Source organism: Vitis riparia, chromosome 18 (genome assembly GCF_004353265.1).
Source record: "Vitis riparia cultivar Riparia Gloire de Montpellier isolate 1030 chromosome 18, EGFV_Vit.rip_1.0, whole genome shotgun sequence".
In the NCBI taxonomy this organism is placed as follows: Eukaryota; Viridiplantae; Streptophyta; class Magnoliopsida; order Vitales; family Vitaceae; genus Vitis; species Vitis riparia.
Genome location: NC_048448.1, coordinates 26812786 through 26836834, shown reverse-complemented (window position 1 = coordinate 26836834; position 24049 = coordinate 26812786). Strand labels below are relative to the sequence as shown.

General features: G+C 31.0%; 1 pseudogene; it reads left to right on the top strand.

The window, feature by feature from the left end:
• Positions 1-24049, top strand: part of LOC117905589 — a 49492-nt pseudogene that overhangs the window by 1674 nt on the left and 23769 nt on the right.

Sequence of the window (24049 nt, the reverse complement as noted above, 5' to 3'; positions counted from 1 at the left end):
CATATAAGTGCTCCATCCAATCCAATCCCAGTTGTTAAAGATCCTTTCAACAACTCATAGAGAAGATTAAGATCAAAGCCTCTCCAAGGAACCCTTAGGGTGAGCCAATTGTCACAAGATGCTTCAAATGACCCTCCTCATGGGCTTATATAGGAGGTAGGAAGCTTGTAGACACCCTTAGAGACATCTACACTTGCCTACAAGGTAGAAGAGTGTGGAAGCTTCTAGAAAATGCTAGAGATATCCACACATATCTACACTTGGCTAGGAGACCACTTGGAAAAGTGTGGGGTGTTCTAGAATCTTCCAAAGTCATCTTGTACATAGACTAGTGTAGGAGCTTCTAGATTATTTTTGATTTGTAAGGAACCCTTCAAGGTTCTAGAGACTTCCTAAGGTGCCTATAAAGAGGTTAAGGCCTCATTTGGCCAAGGTACCACCCAAGAACCTAACCAACCAAAACAAGTGAGTTCCAAAACACTTGAAGAAGACTAAGTCCGTGACACAATGCTCTTATTTTTCTTTAGAAATGCTTTGAGAGGTTTTCATGATCTTTAAATTGGAGAAGGTCTCCATGGATGAAAGGTTAGTTGGTTGATTTGAAAGAATATTTACTCTTCAATTTGTCTAAGCCTAGTTGCATTGGCTGAAAGAGCAAATTCTATGATTTGAGTTTTCCTCATTAAAAGTTAGTTGATCTAGTTTAGGTAACATCTAGAGAGGGTGAATAGGTGTTTGAACCTCTTAAGCTCAAAAAATAATTATTTTTGAAGCCGAAGTAGAAAAAAAAAACAGAAAGCACAAAAATCTTATTATTATTTTTAATACGAAATACAACAAGATTTATAGGTTGACTCTAGAATTCAAAAATCCTTAAAAATAAGGAAACTAGAATTCTTATCCCAACAACCTGGTGGATATTCAATCCTTATTTGAATAAATAACTCCTAATCTCATAAGATTTAAAAACAAATAAATTAACTTCTAATCTTAATAGTCTTCGATGACTTATTCAGATTAACAAATATTTGAATAATTCAAATTTCAAACTTCAAACTTTCCAACAATTTTAAATTAATCCGTTTGACTTAGGAAAGCTTAAAAATGTTCAATACAAGAACAGCAGATTTTTTTTCCATTCTTAGACATACATGCATCTTTGATGATGGAAGTACAAAAACAATTTATTTCATGCATGAACCATAAATGTAGAGATAACTTCTCCAACTTTTTAGGTGAGATTATAACTATAGAGGTCCTTGTTCATTTTACAACACATAATTAAACCCACTGGATAAAGAAGAATAACATAAATAAAATGAAGATAGTGAAATTAATGATCATCTTATATAATATTTGTTGAGATGTTTATTTGGTGTTACTCATAAAAAAATGTATGTTAAAGGCATTATTATACAAATATTATTTGATCTAGTTAAAATAAAAATGAACTTTCAAAAACACAAAAAGAAAATGAAGATATTAAGAATATTTTTAAATGGTAAATGATTTGTTCAATTAGAGGTTGGATTTTATATTAAAACAAAAAAGAGTAAAATTTTTATTTTGATCATTATACTTGTTCATAGTAATTCAATCATTTACTTTATTAAATACTTAAATATTGTTGGAGTTGGGTGGGTTCCCAAGTCGAGGTGACCCAACCCGACCTAACCAAATAAAATATCAAAGGTGGAACAATTTCTAGGGATTGGAACTACTAGAAATTGCCCAAAAAATCACCCTAATAAACTTTTCTATGGAAAATAAAGACCGAAAGAACTCGAAAAGAAAAGTTATCTGAAAAAGAAGGTGAAATGCTTTATACTGTGAAATAAAGTGATTCTCAATTTTAGTGTGGTTTCATTCATGACTTGGGATAAAGAATTAAATGGTGAAACAACTATTTTTTCAGATCTTGGGTAATTCAAACTTTATATCATTTTGATTTTTCCGCATTATTAAATACTGAAAAGATAAAATAGAAGGGAAAAAGAAACAATAGAAAGGCCTTTAGAGAAGTTTGGTTTGAAGGGTTAGAAAGAAGAAACTTTTTAAATTTGATTCATTATGAAATTTAAGGTAAGTTCTGATTTATTTGTTAAATTATTTTCTCTTTCTTTAACCACGAGATTAATAGGAAGAAGAGTTGAGGAAATGAGGAAAGTGGTTGTGGCAAAGAAATAATAAACTAATAATAAGACTTGGGTTGTGGGTAGGAGATAAGTAAAAATAGTAGTAAATTAATAAATAATTATTCTACTTACCATGAAAAAAATAAAGAATATTAACATTAATAATTAAACAAAACCTATTGATGTAATTATGCGAAGCAAAAATGATAATAATAATATGGTTGATAAAAAATTTAATTAAAAAATATAGATTTTTAGAAGAGGGTTTGGAATTAAAATAAGTTTTACAAAAAATTTAGGAAGCCATTAATTTAGATAATTAGTCTTTAATAATTATTTTTTATTTATATTTATATTAGGAGTAGACTAAATCTTTCGTGATTTTGAATGATATCTTCAAGGTAGGGGTTAATGATACGGTAAACCATTGTCTAATTCCTTATTTGTTTTCATCTATTTTTAAACTATCAAAATGTTTAAATCCCTAAAGTGGATCAAATAATATTTTGCTAAAAATTTTATGATTTGTTCCTTAGTTTATAAAATAAATTGGGAATATCATATGATTTGTTTATTTGTATGTAAGTGAATTTTATCGTTTACTTTATTATATTGGTTTTGAAACTCTAGTTATTAGTGGACCTAGTCAACAAGGGAGAAGTTGTTGACCTTCATTACCTTTGGTGAGGGTAGTGATATAATGTAAGTCTAACTAATAAAGGTGTTATTTGTATTAAAACTCCACAAATAGTAGGGAATTTATTTCGAAAGTTTAAAAGGAAATGTGAGAAAAAAAGAATAGGAGAAAGAAAGTGAAAAAAAAAAGTTTAAATTACCTCGATCAAATTTTTACACGTCTTAAAATTTATTCATTATTTTTTCTATTTATAAATAAGTTAAAAATATATGCATTTCCATAATTTATTTATTTAATCAAGATATGCATACCATTCGAAGAAATAAATTATGGATTGCATTTGTTTTGAAAAATATTTTTTTTAAATCTACAATTATTTATTATTATTATTATTAAACTGCTTTTTGTTGAGAAAAAAAGATACTACAAGGGTTGTTAGTATCCTATTTTCAACTTTTTACAAAATGTATTTTTGTGTTTTTTTATGGAAAATTCTGAAATACCAAATTAGCTTATCATCTTGTCTTTTACAATCTCAAATCTCAGGTAAAAAAAATTGGGAAACAACTTTGTCCCATTCAGACGAAAGCAATGACATGACTAATTGTATAAAGTAACAATACGAAAACAACTCTGCCACCAACCACCAAAGTCATGGGTTCTGCACTATTAATTATCTTAAGTAACTCGAAAACAAGTAAAATTAATAACAGGGGTTGGTTAAATAATGTTTATAAAAATAATTCTTAAAAAATAATTTTAAAATAATTCTTAAAAGTAGTTGTCAATGAAAAACAGTTTTCATGACTAATCTTGATAAGGGTACATATATTTAATTAATTAACATTTGTTGAAATAATCAATAAAAGACTTGTGAAAGAATATTTTAAATTTATTCTAAGGTAAAGTGTAGGTAACTTCTAAGAAATATCATAATTAATTTTTTTGAAGTGGTCCTGCTCATGTAAGAAATATCATAATTAATTATCTTGAAGTGGTCCTGCTCATTGAAGTCGTATTGAAGTCGTCCTGAAAGAACATTGAAAACCAATACACATTCAAATTACTTCCTCTTATATTGACACGTGGAGAGGAAGTATTGTATCCCGAGAGAAATACCATGCCTATATAATGAATCATATATGAAAGAAATACATCAAAAGTAGTAAGAGAATTAAAGTAGTTGTGTTTAGGACAAGAGAAAAGGCTTTTATTCCAAGGAAAATGTGGCTGATCATGAAGGTTTTCCTCTTGCAAATTTTAGCGTTTCTAGTTTTTGGTGGTGGCATCCATTGCCAAGCTTCAACCCGTTGGCTTACTTTTGTGGTAAATATTATATATGATTCTGGCCTTAACACCACGTTCTAATCGTGAGATTTAGGGAGTAGTATGGCTCTTATTTTCTACTGTATGACCTCTTACCCTAGTGTCGTTGAGTTGTTCATGCATGCTATGGGTGTCATTGAGTCGTTCATGCATGCTATGGGTGTCGTTGAGTCGTTCATGCATGCCATCAATTTCTAATTGGTTATACACTTACATGAATGGATCGATGGAACTATTCATGCATGTAATATTTCTTTTGGGATGAGGTTGCATGGTTAACTTTTAATTGGTTGCAGGTGAGGGAAGCTTCATATACAAGGCTTTGTAGTGCCAAGAACATTTTAACAGTAAATGGACAATTTTCGGGACCAACTATATATGCTATGAAAGGAGACATGATCATTGTCGACGTTTATAACAGGGGAAAAGAAAACGTCACCATTCACTGGTAGGTCCTGTGTGTGTCTCAGAGAAAGATATAGCTTACATTCTTTTATTTCTAAGAGGGGGGGGGGGGTTGCAATATATTGCTTTGAAAATAAAGTCAAATTTAAACAATACTTTAAGGTTATTTGCTTCAGTTCCATTGAAATACAGTTGATGCTTGTTGCATGCTAACTTTTGTTACTTTGAAAATTAGTACTAGTTTTAACGTATAGTTACGGTTTTGCAGGCATGGGGTGACCATGCCTAGATATCCATGGACAGATGGTCCCGAGTATATCACACAATGCCCAATTCAGCCAGGGTCAAAGTTTACCCAGAAGATCATCCTTTCCACTGAGGAAGGCACTTTATGGTGGCATGCTCACAGTGACTGGACCCGAGCTACTGTTCATGGAGCTATAATCATCTATCCCAAGAATGGAACCAAGTATCCTTTTCACAAACCTAACGCAGAAGTCCCCATCATATTAGGTATAAGTGTTGTTATTTTTAAAGGTTAATTTACATATTATGATTTAACTAGCAAAGCAAGATCTAAAATTATTGGAGTTGTTGACATGCAGGAGAATGGTGGAAGAGTGATGTGAATGTAGTTCGAGATGAAGGGCTTGCAACCGGAGGTGACCCCAACTCCTCTGATGCTTTATTGATAAATGGACAACCCGGTGATCTATATCCATGCTCAAAATCAGGTACAAAGTTTAACTTCCCATTTTAAAATTGTACACTATTTCATTTTCTTATATGTTGACCATGCTACTTTTTCTTATTAACATCAACATATTTAAAGGTTAATGCTAAGAAAGAGGAATATAACTATGAGGATGGTAGAGCCATGATTTAACACATCAGAAAAGGCTAGTCCAAATATAATTTTAAACTATGGAGCCAAATTTACACCCTTAATCAATGAATCACTTCATAATTGGTGGATTCTCATGGAAACTTTTTCTTTTTCTTTTAGCTAGTCATAAGTATACAACTTTCCCTTTCTAATTGCAGGCACATTCAAGCTAACGATGGATCATGGAAAGACCTATCTACTTCGCATAATCAATGCTGCCTTGCACGAGGCTCTCTTCTTCGCCATAGCCAAGCATAAAATGACAGTGGTTGGAACAGATGATAGCTACATGAAACCATTGACGCGAGATTATATCACAATATTTCCTGGCCAAACCTACGATGTCTTACTAGAAGCTAACCAACGCCCGGATGACTATTACATGACGGCTATAACTTATTCTATTGCCCCAAAATATCGAGACTTTTATGATAACACAACCACCACAGCTATTGTACAGTACAGGGGATACTACACACCATCTTCACCTCCCTCCTCACCTGATCTTCCTGCATACAATGACACAAATGCATCGGTTTAGGTCATGGCCAGCCTTCGAAGCTTAGCAGATGCGGAACATCCTTGCAATGTCCCATTGAGCACGAGCACTAACCTGTTTTACACTCTTTCTATGAACTCGTACCCATGCGTCAATGATTCATGTGCAGGGCCCAATGGGACGCGATTCTCCTCAAGTATAAACAACATAAGCTTTCATTCGCCTACAATTGCCATACTAGAAGCTTACTATTATAACATCAGTGGTGTATATGGAAATAACTTTCCTAGCTTTCCACCACTGGTGTTCGATTTTACATATGATTATCTTCCATTAACCTATCAGTTGCCGAGCAGCGGGACAGAAGTAAGGGTGCTCGAGTATAACTCCACAGTGGAGATTATTCTTCAAGGGACAGCCGTGCTTGCAGAGACACACCACCCCATGCATCTCCATGGATACAGTTTCTATGTTGTTGGATGGGGATTTGGGAATTTCGATGGAAATAGGGACCCTTTGCGCTATAATCTGGTGGATCCTCCCCTTCAGAATACCATCTCTGTTCCTTCGAATGGTTGGGTTGCAATCAGATTCAAGGCATCCAACCCTGGTATATTGCAAGCACTCACGTCCTCTATTAAAGAAAAAAACCCTTGAAACTACCAACCTGCATACCAATGAAATAATTTTTCTTAATATTACAATTAAGTTAGGTGTAACGTTGGTATATTTTCTCTGTTGCAGGAGTGTGGTTCATGCACTGCCATATAGAACGCCATCTGACTTGGGGCATGGAAACTGCGTTCATAGTGAAAAATGGTAAACACCCAGAAGCTCAAATGCTGCCTCCTCCATCCGACATGCCACCATGTTGAAGCTGCAAAGAAATAACATGCCAAGGATTTCACTGAATATTTGTATTATTCAGCTTTCGTGATTTATTTTCTGTTTGACTAAGTTTGTATTCCTTTTCAATTACGATAAAAATAATAATGTAAAGTTGCAGAATATTGTGTTTGGGATTATTAATGTTAATTTCTTGGATTGTTAAAAGCCTATAAAGATAATGGAATTTGACTAATCTTTGAGATATGCTATGGTGGAATTTTCCATGGAAGTCTTTGATTATAAAAAAAGAATTTGACATTGTGTTCCTGTTTCAACCTTAGTTCATTTCAATATAAAAAGACAATGTCCACAATAGATATATCTTTGATTTGAGAATATTTGGTCATTCCCATTTCATTCAACATGATAAAATATCATGTTGTATTACAAAAGTTTGAAATGGGATAGTTGACATTTTTTAATTATCCATATTTTATTCCAATTCCGTGGAAGGTTAGGTACCATATTAATAATAAAAAAATTATAAATTATGTAGTTTAGAGTAATTGATTTATTCTAATATTTTAAAATTAGATTATGATCTAAATGGATACTTATGAAAAAGATCATCAAATGCTTTTTTTAATTTTTACTTTTACATCTGAAAATATTTTGCAAATAAGATAATTTTTATGAAGTCTTATACAATTGAGATAAAATCAATTCTTTTTTATTTACTTATTTTAAATTAAAATAAGCACTTTTTCCTAAAGTTAAAATAATTGACATATAATTTATATTTTTATAAAATATTACAAGATCTATACCAAGATAAAGAAAATCGTCCATTTCCATTGCATGGCAACAAATTGAGTCTAACCCCATAGCAAAAGAACTCCAAATCTGTTTTTTTAGTGATTTGATTACTTTTCAACTCTTATTATTTTTTTATATTTTATATTCAAGTAAACCCTTTCCTGCTTCCTTAAATTCAAATCACTGGCTTTTGTAAATTAAAACGTAGGAGTTGATCATTTGAATTTGTGGTTTAGAGAAAAGACACTTACAGTTAACTAAGCTGCTGCAATTGACGGTACTCTCCAAGTCCATGTCAATATGTTAACTTGGCAGGAAAGCTGTGCTAAAAAAGATTAAATGATTAAACTTTCATTTTATTCCAGCTGACATTCCATTGTCTCATTTTCTTCGATCCTCAGCAGTTGTGTTTGGAGTTGACGAAGCAGTGCATGACAATGTCAGAAGTGACGAAAGGTGGAGACAGGCCAAATTTTCACGCTACTTATATTTGATGGATAGAGTTAAAGGAATAAATTTGGGCATAACCTAATTATACTTTGTAAACACTCAAAAATAATTGTAAAGAATCAAATCCCAAAAAATAAATAACAATAAATGAAATTTCATGAATTCAAAATAAATTTATTGTGATTAAAATGTTTTTTATTTGTAATATTTTTATCCGTAAAAAAAAATGATTTTTAAAAGAATCACTTAGTATTTAAATGTAAATTTAAAAAAGTTCAGAAATTATTTTTAAGTGATTTTTTGGATTTTTAAAAATGATTTTCAAATATGTTTAAATTTTATTTGGATTGACTTTTAAGAGTTAAAAAAAAAATTAAGTTGAATAAAAGTTTTTATACCTATTTAATTTTTATTTTTATTTTTTTTTAAAAAAAACTTCTAACTTTTAAAAAAGGTTTCATATAAAAGTCATAAAAATCTTATTTCTTATAAGAATTCTATAATTCTATTTCTGTTTACACAATAGTTCTTTCATGTTTAATAAAACTTTTACATCTTAAAAATTATTACTTTACTTTTTATTTTAATTTTTAGTTAAAGGAAAAAATATGAAGCTATCCTGAATTTGACCTTATCATCCACCTAATTAATTGTATTATATTTTAATCCTAAGGAATACAATTGTGAACCCGCATTTTTCATGTGCATCCCTACTTGATGGTGAGACTTATTTTTATTGTAAAAAACTGATTTTTTTTTTTTTTAAAGGTGTAGTTGTCACTTATTTTTGTTTATTTTTAAAAGAAAATAAAATAAGAAATAAAGCCCTAGTGTAGCTCCATTTTTAAAGAAAGACATGTCGTCAAAAATCGAGTTTGAATCCAAAGATCAAGTTATCTATTGGGAAGGTACCATAGTAGCACCCTTTTAAGCCTTAAAAAAGTTTTTACTAAGCATGTAAAAAGGAATTATGACAATTAATTAATTAATCATGGATACTGAAAAAAAGAATAATACAAGCACATAGAATAATGCAAAAACAAATTATAAAGATATGCAAAAATGAAACATAAGAAATGCACAAAATAATTTATTAGAAAGATTTTATTATTTCAAATATCATAATACAATTTCCAAAAATTTTCAAAGAATCCATTTATATTAACAACAATTTCAAATTAGTGATTTGAATTTATTTATTCACAAGGCTTCAATTTATTACAAAAGATTTTATTTGACTTACAAGAAATTATTTTTGTTTGCCTTATTAAGAAGGCATGAATTTTACTAATTTATTTAAAAAAGTGTTTTGATTCAATCTTTATTTATTTTAAATCTTTCTTTTTTTTTTTTACAAACTTAAAGAAAGATATTTACAAGGTTATAAGGTTCAACCCAATTTTATTAAAAATATATATTTTTTTATTTTACCTAGAAAAAGATTCTTTATTACTAGTTTATTTAGAAAAAAAAAATTCACAAATTTATTCCCAAGGATTCCATTATTAAGAAAGAATTTTTGGATTTCATCTAGAAAGAGATTAGTTTACCAATTTATTAAAAAAAAAAGAGGGTGGGGGGGGGGTGGTTCGTCTTTCAGTTCAATTTAAAGGTTTACTTAGCCTATTCTTATTAAAAAAAAAAAAAATTCTTTAAGACCTTTATTTAAAAATTATTTTTAATCCCATTCTTATCAAGGAAAGAGAATTTTATTCAAAAATCAAATTTTGGACAATTTGATTAAAATTAACTTTTTGGACAATTTTATTTAAAAATAAATTTTTTTTTAGAAAATTTTTTTAAACAAATGAATTTCTAGACCGTTTATTATTCTTTTTTTTTTTTTAATTTTTATTAAAAAGAATATTTTTTGAATTATTATTGCATTAAAACAAGATTACTGGATTGTTTTATTTTTATTTTATTTTATTTGAAAAAATATTTGTGAACTTTTTATTTATTTATTTATTTTAAAATTATGAGTTGTTTCTTTTATTAAAATAAAATTTTTGGACTATTTTATCTAAAAAGGATGTCTAGAAACTTATTTTTGGGTCCATTTTTCTTATTTAATGAAAATATCTTATTCGACCTATTTTATTTTTTTAAAAGAAGATTTTTGGATAACTTAATTTATTAAAGTCTAAAAGAAGATCAACATCAAATATGCAAATTCCAAGCAAAATTATCTAAAGTCCAAACAAGCAAACTCAACAATCAAGAACAATTACTTTATGAATAAAAAATAAAATGACTAAAGAAATAAGAAAATGAAAAAGGCCATCTTACCCATTTCTTGAATGCAATATGGAAAGAAGGGATAAGAGGAAAGAATGGGATAATAATAATAATAATAATAATAAATAAAAGAAAATGGGTGAGATAAGAGAAAGAAAAAAATGAAGAAAAGAGAGAAACAAAAGGAGAAAATGGATCACAAACAAATAATGGCTCGCTGATGGCAACTGTCTAGTGGTGAGAGTGTTGAGTATGGGGCAGCCATGGTTATGGATCTTCAAGGTGAGAGAGAGAAATGGGTAACAAGAAGAAAAATGAAAGGAGAATAAATAAGACAAGGGAAAGAGGAGGAAGGTAGATGATGGCTAGAGATGGGTTTGGGAGAGAGAGTGGGTAGAGAGAAGAGAGAAAAAGAAAGAAAAGAAAGAAAAACAAAAAGGAAGGAAAAAGAAAGAAGCAAAGAAAAGAGAAGGAAAAAAATAAGAAGGGGAAAGGTTCTGTAGTTGCACGTGTGTGGGAGAAAAAAAAAGGTGAAAAACAAGAAAGAAACAAAAAAAAAAAAAAAAGAAGAAAAAAATAAAGTAAAAATAAAATAAAATAAAAAGTGAGAATAGGCTTAGGGAAAATTTTGGGATCTACAAATATGTCCATTTTTAGAAGAGTTCACAAGTGAAGTAAGTGTATAAACCAACTAAACAAAGTGGGTTCTACTAAAGTACAAGAAAGATCACCAAATTTGTCCCAATAAGACACAAGCTCTCTAAGGTTATGAAATGTGCTCATTGATCTACTAGTAGAGAAACATGCAATATCTACGTGGATCTTAAGGGAGACTCTTCTGAACAAGGTAGTGACAATATCTATGTGAAACACTAAGGACCTTACTATCCAAAGGGGGGAATGAATGGGTGAACAAGAGAATGAAGAAGAAAAGAGAAGAAGCTAATGATTAGAGAAAAAACTCAAGGCTAATAAAATAAAAATTAAAAAAGGTCATGTATTCAGTGTGTGGACATTAGAGGAAACACAAGGAAGACTCAACAATCAGGGTGCGAATCTAGGAAAACATAAAAGAAGTTGGACAGTTAGGGCTCGAATTTAGGAAAACATGAAAATTTTGGACAATCAAGATAGCTCTAAAAAAACATGAAAAAGTTGGACAATCAAAGCATGACACTAATAGAGACAAAAAAAGGTTGAATATTCAGGGCGTGACATTAAGAAAACATAAAAAAAGGTCGGGTAGTCAAGGCGTGACATTAACAGAAAACATAAAAAAAGTCGGATAATTAGGGTGTGGCACTAACAAAGACATACACTAGGATACACTCATTGATAATAAGATGAAAATGTCTAATCTTCAATTAAAAAAGCTAAATAGGACTATAGGTCTTGGGACCATGTTATCAAAATAAAATGAATGATGGACAAAAACAAAGATAACTAAAGCTCTAAGTCTAAATATGCACCAAGTCATGCCATGACATGTAGACTATCAAATGAAAAACATTACAAACAATCGACAATTTGTCAAGCCTTGCCATCATGGAAGATGTTAAATTCAGTATCCAAAAGGCACATGAAAGTTTGACTAGGTAACTCATGATTAGTTTACATGCTCCTATGATCTGGAAGCAAAATAACTTTATACATCATGATGGAATGATATGGATGGATTGAATACAAGATATAAGTGTGAAGATATAGAAAAAATGGAGTGTTTTGGTATGAAGTAAATATAAGATAGTATCTAAATCAGATTAGGTATGGTGAGAAGACTGAATCCAAGGCATCATCATCTTTATAACCTATATAAAACCTTAATTAAGTGGTCGAATTCCAATGTCCTAGAAGATCAATAAGATAGTCATGCCCTAGTATAAATACTCCCTCAAATGGTTATGCCCCAATATAAAAGACATCAAATCGATATCTCTCAACCATCTTTCATACTCTAATATGAAAAGAATGTCTGACCACCTTCAAGAGAATGGTTATACCCCAATGTAGGGATTCAAACAGAGTAGTCATGCTCAATATAAATTGCCATTTCAAAAAATAATCAATCGCTAACTGAGTGGGTTATGCCCCAACATGAATATATTGAGTAAAAATGGGTAAGGCCAAAACAAATTAATCATCTTCAAAATCAAACGCTGATAAAAGGAGTATGCCCTGGTATATAAGGTAACGTCTAAAATGTTAAGCCTCAGTGCAAGTTAATATCTAGAATGGTTATGTTGTAACATACACAATCTCATCAAGATAGATTTTTACTCCCTAAATTATCTTCATACTATAATGTGAAGGGAGTTTCAAATCTCCTCTAAAAGATGAATATGCTCTAGTGTAGGGAATCAAGCATAGTGGTTATGCCTTAGTATAAATTGTCAAATCAAAATCAAACTCTATCCCATATCTCAAAAATGGATATATGTCAATATCAATCCAAGTGACTCCTAATCCATCATGCTTATTGAGATGGAATGAAGGCATGTCTTAGTATAAGATATCATCTAAAAAAACAATCATTGATGAGAGGGCTATGCCCTAGTATAAGCTCTTTAAGGTGGCTATACCCTAGTATAAATCATCAAATCAAAATCAAACTCTATCCTAGGTCTCAAAAATAGATATATGTCAATATGAATCGAAGTGACTCCTAATCCATCATGCTCCATGAGAAGGAATAAAGTGATTATGTCCTAGTATAAACTATCATCTTGAAAATCAATCATCAATGAGAGGGCTATACACTAATATAAACTTTCTAAGGTGGCTATGTGATTGGAGCCAAAATATGTGCTCTAATGGCACATATTCTATATGATTTGTGCACAAAAAGACATTCAAATCACCCAACTTGACCTAAATTGATGCTAAGGCCCTGGCCATGAGTTTAATTTGTACTTTGGAGACTTATCTCAGGTTCAAGGGAAGAAAATGGTGCAAGTTGAATCACTTTAGATTTTGAAAGATCAAGAAAGGGCTAAATGAGGAAATAAGTGAGTCAAGACTCATGGACCGTAAGGAAAGGCAAGACAAAGATATCATGAGTTTAGAAGATGAGAAATAACCATTATGGAGTAAGAAATAAGGTAAGAAAACATGGGAAATGAGGCATGAAGCAAGATTCGGCTGCATGGAAATTTAGAACTCAAAAATATGATGGAATTATATACTCTGATTTTGAGGACAAATTTAGAGAATTTACTAGAGTCCATTGTATACATAATATATATTTTTTAAAGCTTGGGAAGTCAGGAATCCAACGCTTAAAACGGTTTGCAAATCGGAGCTAAAATGAAGAAGTTATGGCCATTTGAAGACAACTGCACCAAGCTGAAGGGTCATTTCGAAATGATTTCGAAATTCAACTTATGAATTCGAAATCCACTTCGAAATGACACCAATTTCGAATTCACCCACTGCCACTTTGATGTTCCGCCTCCTCTACCTCAAGAATTGCATCTATTCAACTTATGAATTCAAAATCCACTTCGAAATGACACCAATTTCGAATTCACCCACTACCACTTTGATGTTTTGCCTTTTCTACCTTGGGAATTGCATCTAGGGCACTCCATCCGCCCTAAGTGGACCCCACATGACTAGAAATCACCATTTTATTATTTTTTAATCATTTTTAGGAAATTATTTTGTAATAAGTGGCCAATGAGAGTGTGCCACATATTAGGTAATTGACGATATTATATAAACTCTCTCAATTTTAGGTTTTAGGGATCTTGGATTTTTTTTCGGAGAGCTTGACATTGAAGGTGGAAGAAGACGAGAACTTTGGTTTGTTTTCTTTTTTCTCTTGATAAAATATATTGTTTTTAGTTTCTTTTGATTCAAATTATGGATTTTTACCCTATTATGGATTGTGAATGTGACATCACCCCCATGAGAGGCTAAGAGCCAACTTGGGGCTTGAAGCATGAAAACCTCAGGGTTAGGAAACCTATAAGGACAATGGGTAAATTATTATAACAATGAGATTAATTATTGGTTGGGTGACAATTTAAAATTTTTTTTTATCCTATCCTTGTGAGTTCGTTTAGGGAATGATACGGTAGGTTATTACCTGATACTAGTGATTCTTGGTAATTCTTGATCATTAGTTATCCTCGTCTTCCCTACTGTTATTTGCCCCTAAACAAAGCTATAAGGAGTAGGAAGGGTTAAAAATCCAACTCTTAAATTGGTAATCAATCTCATTCATTTGATGGTTTTAGGAATCTGTTTTAAAAAGAAAAAATTAGGTTTCGGATGCAATTTTGAGTTATAGAACTCAACTTGATCGCGAGCGGCTAAGGATCCCAAAACCCTAAGATCATATTACTTAAAAGACCCTTGTTTTCTCTAATTTCTATACCCTAGGTTGGATTGTGGAAAACCCCAAACTTGAATCAATTGAATTTAAAATCAATATTCATTTTTTTATTAATTTAATTTCTTTTACTTAGTTTCGCATTATTCACATATAGTTTTTCACTTTATAATTTAAACAAAAACAATTCATTTATTCTAGTATTGACAATTTTCATAAGCTAGTCCTTGAGGACGATACCCGGAATACTACAAAAGCCATAGTGACTCTTTCTCTAGTTTTTATTAACCAGAGTTACTACGTAAAAAGGCTAAGTATTTTGGTACAATAGAGAAGTTCGGTCACTATGCCTTAGTGTAAATTGTCAAATCAAAATCAAACTCAATCCCAAATCTAAAAAAATGGATATATGTCTATATGAATCCAAGTTACTCCTTATGTATCATGGTCCATGAGAATGAATGAAATGACTATGCCTCAATATAAGCTATTATCTAAAAAATTAAGCACCAATAAGAGGGTTATGACCTAGTATAAACTCCTTGAGATGGCTATGCCCTAGTGTAAATTGTCTAATCAAAATCAAACTTTATCTTATATCTCAAAAATGGATATATGTCGATATGAATTTAAGTGACTCCTGATCTATCATGCTCCATGAGAGAGAATGAAATGGCTATGCCTTAGTATAAGCTATCATATCGAAAATCAATAATTGTTGAGAGGTTAGGCCTTAGTGTAAATCCTCTCATAGTTTCTCATCCATATTACTTGAACTGATCTTTAACCAATCTCAAATGCCACCCATGTGTGAGATATCAAGCATAATGCTTGATGTCATGGTCTCAAGGTGGTCTTAAGACCCAGGATGTAATTTAAGCTAAGGTAATAAGGTAAAAGAAACAAAGGGAAATTAAGCTCAGTAATCCTAATGATATAATCCCCATGCCTTTAGCATACACAGTGTAATAGATAAAGAAACTCAAAGATTATAAACCTCACATATGCTTTATGATACAGATAACTAAATGAATGAAAAAAAAAATACACTATGATACATATGATGAATGAATGAAAAGATGAAATCAATGAAAAGAAAAACAAATCCAAGATAAGAACTACACAAATACCAACCATCCACATGAATAACTCAAAGAAATGGAAATGACGAGGGTAAGACTTAAAATAGGCTCAAGAAATCAAAGGAATAGTACAATGGCTAGAGGTAAAGCAAATAATGCTAATGAATGATGACTCGATATATAAGCAAAAAAGAACATAACCAAGATGAATGAGAATAAAACTCTAAATAAAAAGTGTAATTGAGTACAAGAGAAGCAACATGTCATAGTTAGGGATAAAACCCACAACTCAATCATAACTAGATGTATAGATGAGATGGCTATATATAATGAAATGATCAAAACTATCACATAAGCCACCAACAAAGACTAACATCATAATTTTTTTTTCTTTTTAACAATAATCAAACCAATGAATTAAGGCAATCATGTACAAGGATCCTAAGGTAACCTATACAAATCTCAATATATGTATAAGAAGGCTAACTCGTATGTACATATATGAACTCATAATGACGGAATAATGAACAATGACTCAAATAAGTACAACAAGTATTGAGAAGATGTACGATTGAAATAATACAAATGATCAAGACGAACATAATGAATACAAAAGATGAATCACCTGAGGAGCCCACAACCTAGGCAATCCTATCTATAAGCAAAGATCTGCCAAGAGGCCCTAACCATAGGTATGAGAAATGAGGTAAGCAAGGTGATGAATCAAAAGGCTAAATATGCATGACTTAATTGGCTAGCAAAGGGTAACTTTATACACAAAGGTGATTTGTTGTAGTATGTGGCTCATATTGAGTGAAAGACATATGGAGAAAAAGGGGCAAATGCCAAAGTGAAGTAGAGTGGAACGAGGGGAGTGAATGCAGGGGGGGGGGGGTGGCATATGGTTTAAGGGTATTTTTGGAATTTCAATACTTGAGGGTTAGTATAAATACCCTTTTTTGTAAACCTAATTGAGATATAGTGAAAGTCTTCTTCTTTGTTCCCGTAGACGTAGGCAATCTGCCGAACCACATTAAATTTGTGTGTTTTCTTTTGTTTTTCTCCATTTTTTTCACTAGGAATCATAGCATGAACATCAACATGATTAGATAAATAGGCTCATGAAATGATGGCCACTCATTCCTTGGTCAAAACCTCAAACATCATGCTCTTAAACTCTCACATGGTCAACACTATAGATTGGTGTACAATATCAAAATGTAGGCATTCCATCCCTTTAAAATCATGCATAAATATCCCATTTCTTAATGCTTTATAACAATCTCAAGATGCTTCTCTCAACCATAGAATAGTCAATGATCTTGTGCAATTGACCACTTCGCTCATCGTAAGCCACCCTTCTTGTCTCATAAAATCAGTCTCAAGTACAAAGAACAAATAAATAGATTGAAACAATGTCCATGTAGATGATGTTGTATAAGCTATGATAAGAAAGGATGTAAAGGTCATGTGATGGTGTCAAGGGGTAAATGTTGTGCAAGGCTCAAGATAGATAGGATGTGAGGTCAAGGTGTAAATGGAAGTGAATAAGGTACAACTCTGATCACAAGGCAAATGAGCCCCAATCTTAAGCTCCCTAAGTTGATCCTTTAGTCCTAGGTTAATGGGCTTAGTATCCTCTATGATGGGTTAGGCCCAATAATCATGATATGCAAGTGAATAATGCACCATATCAAAAGTCTAACACGTGCACCATAAGACAAACATATATTCAATGAAAAAGGTCGAGTCTAATGATCAATGTACATCCATAGTAGAAATAGATACTAACAGGTCAAAACAATCTACAAGGAATACAAACTCTAACTATACCACAAGACTAACATAGACTTAATAACCAAGACGGATAGCTTTGATGCAACAAAAATAAATAGTCACACTAACTTTGACAAACGCCCCACCATTTCACCAAGAAAAAGCTAGCTAGGTCCCTAAAAATCTAACTAACACGAGTCACTTAAGGAACCTATCAATGAACCAGAGAACACAAAACCCTAGACTTAGGTAAAAAAATGTCAAATAACATATCCTAGAATGCTACACCTAATGTACAAAAACCTAAAACAGTGACAATACATTTAAAAATGTAAATCCTTTTTATATACAACATATTCAGGTTGAAAAAATTCTAAAGGGAATAAGACTATACAAGATCGATGAATGTATAACCTAGAAGATTGACTAACTGAATCAAACAAATGAAGAGTAAAGAGGATGATAATACAACTAATCTACGTTGATGGAACTCTAATGTTGATGCAAAATTGTTGTTATCAAATTCCTATACATGAATGCACCTATGTGTGGGTAGGTATCCTAGGTCCAAGGATCTAATTCTCATTCTACAAGGTAAAGGTGACTCTAAAAGGTAGGATCAAAGGTACCTAGTAGGAGCAATCATACTCATTATTGGTACAAAACCTCCTACACACCTCCAAAGAGACTAGGAGCTTCCATGCAAGGTGGTCATTAACACATGCACTTCCTCTAAATCTTAAGGTGGTTTCCTAATGGTTAAGGTTTTCTACTAGTTAGCACATGTTACCTCTCTTAACACATATACAGGGCAATCTAGTGTGTGTAGCGTGTGGCATAAGTGCATCCAAACATCTTAAACTAAAGCAAAAAAGTAAACACACTAGTCACACATATATCTTGAATCTAGTCATGGGTTATACAAGTCTTCAATGATCAAACTCCAAGTGGCTATGATGTGGTGACCTCTATTGACGTGATGTCAATGATGTCGTGATGCTCTGTAAGGCATCACAATGCTGCAACAAGATAGGATGATGACATAAAAAAAAAATGTTGGGTGAAATGATAAAGTATGACAATGAGGCAAAGTGAGGATGACAGTAAGAATGAGATGATAAGGAACAATGCTAGTAGGATAAGAATAAAGTGGCAAGGATGACATGACAACATAAAATGATGTTAAGGCGCTAGGGATGTGGCAAAGTGATGACATGGTGAGTAGGATGATGTGGCAAAGTGGGGTGATAGTAGGGATGAGGTGACTAAATAGGATTATGATAAAATAAAAATGATGTGGTAAGGCTGATGATGTTGTAATCTACTCTGAGGTGACGATCTCAAGATGCTGATAATGTCATGACAATGCTCTAAATGCTCCCAAACATACATAAAGCTCACAACTAGACAGTACTCCTAATCACTAGCATACTTGAGAAACAAACAAGGCACCAAGTCTTATCCACCAAATACGAGATCAAAAGGAGAAAATCGACCAAGGCTAGGGAGTTTGAGATAGAGGGATAAATGTGTATCCTACACAAAAAAACACAAAACATGCATTATGCAAAAGGAAGGTAGTCATGCATCACATAATCATGCCAAATAGATATATACAAACATGAGCAGATATATACAAACACATATAATAACAATAGTCAATATACAGTAAGGCACATGCAATATATACAAAATAATCACCAAGTTAACCTCTCCTATGCCCTAAAATATGCAAGCGTATAACAAAGGCACAATGAGAGGGTATCCACTAATCAATTAATTTAATGTCACATTTCCCCTCAACTTGAGTTCAAGTTTAACCCTCTAAACATTTCTAGTGGAGTCACTATTTTGTAGATCTATATTTTTCATGTGCATCCTCACTGGACGATGAGACTTGTTTTTATTAGGAAAAACTATATATATATGTGTATATATATATATATATTTGAAAAGTTGGAATTGCCACTTTTTTTCTTTATTTTTTATTAAAAAAACAAAATAAGAAATAAAGCCATAATGTGACTCATTTTTTAAGGAAAAGACATGTGTGGACTTGCATTTTTCACATGCATCCCTACTTGACGGTGAAACTCGTTCTCGTAGTGAAAAATTGATTTTTATAAAAATGGAGTCTCCACTTATTTTTATTTATTTTTAAAAGGGAAAACAAAATAAGAAATAAAACCCTAAAAAATGACTCCTTAATTTTAAAAAAGAGTGTCTTTGAAAAACCAAATCTAAGTATGGATGAAGGCCATGTTACCTATTAGGAAAGTACCATAAGGGTAGCACCCCTCTAAGCATTAAAAATAGGTCTATATTGACTAGGTTGAGGTAAGTATGATAATTAATCGATAAATTGTGGATACTAAAAATAACAAAGGTGATTATATCCAAGGCCAAACAAATGTTATTCACACTGAAACAATCTAACCGCAAAAATCAATCATATGAGAAAGAAAATACCTTAACTGCAACCTAAAGCACTTTCATGAAAACATCAAAGTTAGTTTGAAAAATAATACAAAATACAACATGTGTCTATCTAATTCAAGGAATCAAACACCAATCATAGCACATAACAAAGTAATATCAAATATGAAGATGTTGACACACAAAACATATCTATTTACCAAACTAAAGGGATAAAAGTATGAGGGGGTGTCCATGGATTGCATAAATAACTTGCAAGGCATTTCCATAAAGCTAGAGGATGGTTAGAACAATTACAATAATAAATAATTGTGATAGTGAATCATAATTCACATGGTATATGTATAGCTTAAAAGAAATGACAAGAATCCAAAGAAATATCATCTATCACTTAGAACATGCATACACCTCATTGTTAAGGATAAACTATGTACAAGATAACTTTAAAAATACCAAAATTATAGAATAGAACAAAGCACACAACAAAGGGTAGAACAATTGCATTCACGTGAAAAACTCTAAACAGATATCTTGAAGTATTATTTTATCATTTAAAAAAAAAAAATCATACAACATCCTCATTATGTCTATAATACAATTCCAAAGCCAAGATCAAGAAATGATTAGTTAACTAACTCCAAATTAAATAATAAATAAAATATTATATAAAAATTTCAACATGTAGACAAATCCTAAAAGAAAATATCTAGAATCTGAATTTAATTACAAAAATTTTCAAGGAACATCTCCTACATGTCTAGTTTATCATCCAACTAGCCCAACAATATATTGAAGCCTTGATTAATTTCAATTTACAAAAATATATCAAAAGGTTTAGAATATGATAGAATTTAATAGAATACATAAACCGATTTTTTTAACAAACCTAGAAGTGCTATAAAATCATAAGAAAATCATGAAATATATTCAGAAGGTCTAATTTACAAGAAAAATAATAAGAAGGTAAGAAAGTATATGGATCAATTTTAAAAACAATCAAAGAGCCTCTCTATTTAAAATTAGGATAATGTAATGGGGACAACAAAGGAAAATTAATTTTCCTAATTAGCAAAAAAAAAAAAATATTGTATGTGTATAAAATAAATTTCAAGAAGTCTATAATTAAGGACGAAAGTCAGAATAATTTTTCAAATTCATCTAGTAATTTGAAAATACAAAAAAATAGTTCGGGTATCCAAAATTAGGCAAAAACTAAACCTACCAAAAAATTAATTCGTAATTTTCATTTGAAATATGATTTTTGATTCAAACAAATTTCTAAAATCAAGTTCATGAAGTTCACAATATCATACAACCACGGGAAAATTTTTTAGGAGCATCATAAATTAGCCAAATCAAATTTTTATTCTAGAGATGCAACAAATCCAACAAGTTGACAATAAAAGGGTTTTGAAAAATGATTTTATGTATGGGTTTCACAAAATCCTCATTTGATATACACAAATTTAGCCTATGGATTCCCAATTTCGCATGAATATTAAAAAACTCATCGAAGTTGAGAATTATCCCATTCATTTGGGATCACAAGTTTGGATTCATATTCCACTCAAAGTAGAATTTTTATTGAAAATAAAAGAAAGGTCTAAACCAATTAAAACTTGGTTGCATGTTTTTTAAGAAAATGATTTTTTTTACCCTAACAATTATAGGAGTTTTTTAAATCCATTTTAATAAAGAACATTTTGAGAAAATACTTTCTTTTTAAAAGCGAAAAGTTGCATTTTTAAACCACAAAACACAAGGAATAAAAACCAAGCAAAACAAGAAAAAATAAAATCACAAAATAATATTTTCTAGAAACCAAGCAAAATAGGTAAGAGTAGAGGTTTATCTTCATGAGTTTCCTTAGGTTGCAAAAAAAAAATAAAAAATCAAATTAAATGAAGGATTGCTAAAGCAAGAAGCATAGCATTTTGGATTAGACAAACTAATAAGATATCGATTCATGAACTAACCACTAGGATTTTAAAAGCATATAAACTAAGATAAGAATGATCATGAACTAACATTAATGATTTTAAAACAAAACCTAAAAAAAAAAATGGGATCAATTCAGCTAAGGAACTAAAATTATAGAAGTACCTAAACTAACTAAAATGAGTTTGACTAAATTAAACTAAAAACATGAACTTTCAAACATAGAATTAATTTTACTAATGAACTAAAATTATAAAAGTGCTTACACTAATTAAAATGAGTCAAACTAGATTAAAGCAAACTAAAAACATGTACTTTCAAATATGGGATGAATTTTATTAATGAACTAAAATTATAAAAGTACCTAAACTAAATAGATGAATTAAATTAAATCAAAGTAAACTAAAAACATGAACTTCCAATCATGGGATCAATTTTATTAATGAAGTAAAACTATAAAAATACCTAAACTAATGAAAATGAACCATGAAATCAAAGCAAACTAAAAAATTTAAACTTTCAAACATGGGATCAATTTTATTAATGAAATAAAACTATAAAAATATCTTAACTAACCAAAATGAACCAAATTAAATCAAAGTAAACTTAAAACAGGAACTTTCAAACATATAATCAATTTTATCAATGAACTAAAACTATATATAAATGTATCTAAACTAAATAGATGAATTAAACTAAATCAAAGTAAACTAAAGACATGAACTTTCAAAAATAAAATCAATTTTATTAATGAACTAAAACTATAAAAGTACCTAAACTAATTAAAATGAACCAAATTAAATCAAAGAAAACTAAAAACATGAACTTTCAAATATGGGATCAATTTTATTAATGAACTAAAATGATAGAAGTACCTAAACTAATTAAAATGAGTCAAACTAAATCAAACCAAACTAAAAACATGAACTTTCAAACATATAATCAATTTTGTTAATGAACCAAAAATTATAAAAGTGCTTAAACTTAATAGATGAATTAAATTAAATCAAACTAAACTAAAAACATGAACTTTCAAACATGAGATCATCAATTTTATTAATGAACTAAAATTATGAAATTATCTAAACTAAATAGATGAATTAAATTAAATAAAAGTAAAATAGAAATGTGAAATTTCAAACATATAATCAATTTTATTAATGAATTAACTAAAACTATAAGAGTACTTAAACTAATTAAAATGAACCAAATTAAATTAAAGCAAACTAAAAACATGAACTTTCAAATATGGGACCAATTTATTAATGAACTAAAATAACTAATGATTTTTAAAAGAATTGTTAGCCCAAGGATTCGCCCAATCCGGTTTTGATGATAACAAACCATGGTTAAGTGACTAATTCGTTTGAATGATAAAGAATCTCGAGTATAAATTTGCAAATTCATCAAAGAACCAAAGGGATACAAAATTGAGACTATTGGAAGACTTTTGATCATAGGAAACGAATGTAAGATGAATGCATGGGTGCACTTAGGATTTTCATAATTTTTCATGCATCTTTGAAAACTCGGTTTATTCTTTAAAATTTTGATTTCATTAAAACCCGAGTTCTATCAAATGTACCTTAGGCAAAAAGTTTCAAAATTGGTATATTATTTTACCTAAAGACCTTGCCTAAGTGTTAGAAAATAAAGAAATTGAAAAGGATAGGTTTTTGGGGCCAAAAGGCTGAACCGGTCGAGGCTCTAGCCAACCAGCTCAACCGGTTGGGGAACCGGTCGACCGGTTGCCCTTGTCCGGTCAAGGTCCGGTCGAGGAGTGCCAAAAACACTCTCTCTCATCTAGTAGCTTCCTCTTCCCGGTTGAGGTTCACCCCTTCCCGGTCGACCTTCGGTCAAGGCAACGGTAACCTGTCAAGCATTAAATACTCCAACAGCTAGTGAACTGATCAACCCCCAGCTCGACTAGTCAAGGTTGCCTTTTGCTTTTCTTGGCTCCCGAGCTTAGAAACCTATAAATTGAGAGCTCCACTTCATTTATTAAGCAGAGAACACTTGCAATCAATTGTCTACCTACCTGTTCTTGACCTATAAGCTCTCATTTCTTTCTTAGAGCATTAAAACCATCACTTGCATATCTTTTAGTTCACCCTTGTGAGTCATCCTAGTTTTGTTTTGTATTTGAGTTATCTTTGAGCTAGGTTGAGGGTTTCTTTCTTATAAAACTTGAGTGTTAAAGACTTCAAGAGGTTTGAATCTTGAAGGGATTGTGTAAGAGCCCATTGGAGCCGGAATCCAAGTGT